The sequence below is a fragment of the Arachis hypogaea genome, chromosome 11 (genome assembly GCF_003086295.3).
Source record: "Arachis hypogaea cultivar Tifrunner chromosome 11, arahy.Tifrunner.gnm2.J5K5, whole genome shotgun sequence".
Taxonomy (NCBI): domain Eukaryota; kingdom Viridiplantae; phylum Streptophyta; class Magnoliopsida; order Fabales; family Fabaceae; genus Arachis; species Arachis hypogaea.
This window is the reverse complement of record NC_092046.1, coordinates 79,219,013-79,223,739: the sequence shown is the minus strand read 5'-3', so window position 1 is coordinate 79,223,739 and position 4,727 is coordinate 79,219,013. Positions and strand designations below refer to the sequence as shown.

Here is a 4,727-nt window from a genome sequence, read left to right as displayed (position 1 = left end):
CGGAATTAGAGAGCATGGATTGGTGTAATGCTGAACTAAATGGGTCTAGGAGAGTAGAGTGGTGCTTCCATGAGAATTCTATTTTCTCGTCGCCCGGACACAGTCAAGACAATCAACTAAAGGATGGGTGCGAGGACAAGATATGGGATCCTGGATTATCCTATGGTAATCATTCTTGGGAGCTAACGTCTTGGAAAGAACCTCACCAAAGCTTAATGACGAAGGTTGGAACTTCTGACAACCGATTGAAGGACAAGCACTTTTGGAGGTTCAAGGATGGCTACAAGCATAAGCCACCCTGACAAGGAGCCTCCTAATGTCCAACTTAAGGACTTAAAGTAAAAGTGCTTGGTGGGAGACACCCCACCATGGTAAACTCTTTCCATTCTCCTGTAGATATAATGAATGAATGAATCGGGTTCCATTGTATATAGTTTCTTTACCTCTTGGTATATTTTCCTTTGTTTACTAAGGTGTTTATGCATTCTATGCTTTAATAAGGGATGAATTTATTTTTGAATTGAGTTTTTGCTTGAATTGCAAGTTTTCTCAAGTTGTTTGAAAATGCCTCTATGTCTCCAAATGTGCTTAATCTTACACCTTAGCTAGAGTTTTAGAGAAGGATGGAAAGTTATGAGGTCTTTTGACGCTCATAATAATAAAAAAAAAAGAAGCAAAAGCAAAAAAGCAAGCCACGCGCAAGCGCAAAGTGTGCGCGCACGTCGGTTGCATATTTTAGTTTCTTGGGCCAAAAACTAGAGAGTGGTGCCACTTTTGGGCCAACTCTGTGCCTCAGCCCACGCGGACGCACGCTGTACGCGTCCGCGTCACTCCCTGTTTCGCTGTTCACGCGTTGGCGTACTTTACGCCTCCGCGCCCATCCAATAAGCTCAAGCCATCCACGCGAACGCGCATAGTGCGCGCGCGCGTCGATGCATTTTGGCATCATTCAGGCCAAAAGACCCGAAAGTTGTGCCAACTCTGGGCCTCTTTTGTGCCTTCAGCCCAGCACATCCACGCCGACGCACACCTTACGCGTCCGCGCCCATTCCGATCCCTCCGTCTACGCGCAAGCGCGTACTGCGCTTTCGCCCCGTTCTTCCATTTCGCCCACCCACGCGAACGCGCACCTTACGCGCACGCGTGGATTCGAATTTTCACTTACCCCAGAGATGCGAAGCCCTAGCGCATTCACGCATCACACCCTTTCCATCCCCAACGTTCCATTTTCCTTCTCCCACCATTCAACCCCCCTCCATCATCAAACTTCTCCCAGTAACCACCTCACCTCCAACGTGCACTCCATTGGTTCCTAGGGAGACGACCCGGAGTCCGAAATACTCCGGTTAATTCTTTTTTGGGGATTATTCTTTGTGACAAAACCATATTTTAATTTGATGTGAGAGTTGTTTGTTGGTTTGGAGCTATGCTTACAACGAAATTCTTCTACTTTATAAGAGAAATTCCTTACCGACAACAATTACTCTCTCTCTCCACCAAGAAGTCGTGGTTGTAATGTGTGAAAATGGAGCAGTGTTGAGAGGTTTAAATAGGGGTGGGATGGGTGGTAGGTTTCGGCCATTAGGGTTGGGTTTGGGAGGGAAAACAATTTGAATTTTGGAGGTATGTGGGGTTTATGGGGAAGAGAGGATGGATGTGAGTGGTTAAGGGTATTTGGGGAACAGAGTTATGAAAAGGTGTGAAGAGGAGAGAAGAAAAGGTGGGGTAGGTGGAGATCCTGTGGGTCCACAGATCCAGTGGGGTCAAGGACTTAACATCCCTGCTCGAATTAGGCGTGTAAAATGCCCTTAGCATGCATGTCTGGCGTTAAACGCCAGTTTGCTGCTTGTTTTTGGCGTTAAATGCCCAAATGTAGCCTATTTCTGGCATCTAACGCCACTTCCATGCTCTGTTTTAACGTTAAACGCCAGTCTGATGCTTGTTTCTAGCGTTTAACGCCAGGTTGATGCTTCTTTCTGGCGTTAAACGCCAGTAAGTTCTTCATCCAGGGTGAGCTGTTTTTAATGCTGTTTTTCATTCTGTTTTTGATTTTTCAGTAGTTTTTGTGACTCCACATGATCATCAACCTAAAAAAAACATAAATAATAATAAAATAGATATAATTAAATAACATTGGGTTGCCTCCCAACAAGCGCTTCTTTAATGTCAATAGGTTGACAGTGAGCTCTCATGGAGCCTCACAAATGTTCAGAGCATTATTGGGACCTCCCAACACCAAACTTAGAGTTTGAATGTGGGGGTTCAACACCAAACTTAGAGTTTAGTTGTGGCCTCCCAACACCAAACTTAGATTTGACTGTGGGGGCTTTGGTTGACTCTGTAGCGAGAGAAGCTTTTCATGCTTCCTCTCCATGGTTACAGAAAGAGATCCTTGAGTTTTAAATACAAGGTTGTCCTCATTCAGTTGGAGGACCAACTCTCCTCTATCCACATCAATCACAGCTCTGGCTGTGACTAGGAAGGGTCTTCCAAGGATGATGGATTCATCCTCCTCCTTCCCAGTGTCTAGGATTATGAAATCAGCAGGGATGTAAAGGCCTTCAACCTTTACTAGCACGTCCTCTACTAGTCCATAAGCCTGTTTTCTTGAGTTGTCTACCATCTCTAATGAGATTCTGGCATCTTGCACCTTAAAGATCCCAAGTTTCTCCATTACAGAGAGTGGCATTAAGTTTATTCCTAACCCCAGGTCACACAGAGCTTTCTCAAAGGTCATGGTGCCTATGTTATAGGGAATTAGGAATTTACCAGGATCCTATTTCTTTTGAGGTAATTTCTGCCTATCCAATGCATTTAGTTCATTGGTGAGCAAGGGAGGTTCATCTTCCCAAGTCTCATTACCAAATAATTTGGCATTCAGCTTCATGATTGCACTAAGGTACTTAGCAACTTGCTCTTCATTAATGTCTTCATCCTCTTCAGAGGATGAATACTCATCAGAGCTCATGAAGGGCAGAAGGAGGTTCAATGTAATCTCTATGGTCTATATATGACCCTCAGATTCCTTTGGTTCCTCAAAGGGAAACTCCTTATTGGTCACTGAGCGTCCCAGGAGGTCTTCCTCACTAGGATTCACGTCCTCCTCCTCCTCTCTGGGTTCGGCCACACCAAGTAAGGTAATGGCCTTGCACTCGCTTTTTGGATTCTCTTCTGTATTGCTTGGGAGAGTACTAGGATGGGTTTCAGTGACTCTTTTACTCAGCTGGCCCACTTGTGCCTCCAAATTTCTAATGGAGGACCTTGTTTCATTCATGAAACTTAAAGTGGCCTTAGATAGATCAGAGACAATATTTGCTAAGCTAGATGGATTCTGCTCAGAATTCTCTGTCTGTTGCTGAGTGGATGATGGAAAAGGCTTGCTATTGCTAAACCTGTTCCTTCCACCATTATTAAAGCCTTGTTGAGGCTTTTGTTGATCCTTCCATGAGAAATTTGGATGATTTCTCCATGAGGGATTATAGGTATTCCCATAGGGTTCCCCATGTAATTCACCTCTGCTATTGTAGGGTTCTCATGATCATAAGCTTCTTCTTCGGAAGATGCCTCTTGAGTACTGTTGGATGCAGCTTGCAATCCATTCAGACTCTGAGAAATCATATTGACTTGCTGAGTCAATATTTTATTCTGAGCCAATATGGCATTCAGAGTATCAATTTCAAGAACTCCCTTCCTCTGAGGCGTCCAATTACTCACAGGATTCCTTTCAGAAGTGTATATGAACTGGTTATTTGCAACCATGTCAATGAGTTCTTGTGCTTCTACAGGCGTTTTCTTTAGGTGAATGGATCCACATGTAGAATGGTCCAATGACATCTTTGATAACTCAGACAGGCCATCATAGAATATATCCAGGATGGTCCATTCTGAAAGCTTGTCAGAAGGACACTTTTTGGTCAGTTGCTTATATCTCTCCCAAGCTTCATAGAGGGATTCACCTTCTTTATGTCTGAAGGTTTTAACATCCACTCTAAGCTTACTAAGCTTTTGAGGAGGAAAGAACTTGGCTAAGAAAGCCGTGACCAACTTATCCCAAGAGTTCAGGCTATCCTTAGGTTGAGAGTCCAACCATATTCTAGCTCTGTCTCTTACAGCAAACGGGAAAAGCATAAGCCTGTAGACCTCAGAGTCAATCCCATTGGTCTTAACAGTATCACAGATCTGCAAGAACTCAGTTAAGAACTGAAAAGGATCTTCTGATGGAAGTCTATGAAACTTGCAGTTCTGTTGCATCAGAGAAACTAATTGAGGCTTTAGCTCAAAATTGTTTACTCCAACGGCAGGGATTGAGATGCTTCTTCCATGTAAATTGGAATTTGGTGCAGTAATGTCACCAAGCATCTTCCTTGCATTGTTATTATTTTCGGCCATGTCTCCTTCTTTTTCAAAAATTTCTGTCAGATTTTCTCCAGAAAGTTGTGCTTTAGCTTCCCTTAACTTCCTCTTCAGAGTCCTTTCAGGTTCAGGATCAGCTTCAACAAGAATGTTCTTATCCTTGTTCCTGCTCATATGAAAAAGAAGAAAACAGAAAAGAAAATATGGAATCCTTTATGTCACAATATAGAGATTCCTTTATGTGAGTAGAAGAAGAAAGGAATAGGAGAAGAGAAATTCGAACACCAAGAGGAAGAGAGGGTACGAATTTTGAGATGAAGAGAAGTGTTAGTAAATAAATAAAATAATTAGAAAGAGATGAGGGGGAGAGAATT

At 43.2% G+C, this 4,727-nt stretch overlaps 1 non-coding gene across 1 annotated transcript; it reads left to right on the top strand.

The window, feature by feature from the left end:
* Positions 1-3,888: 3,888 nt before the first annotated feature.
* LOC112725247 (small nucleolar RNA R71) lies at positions 3,889-3,996 on the top strand. Its single transcript, XR_003164367.1, has one exon. It is a non-coding gene; the product is annotated as a small nucleolar RNA R71 (small nucleolar RNA).
* Positions 3,997-4,727: the final 731 nt, after the last annotated feature.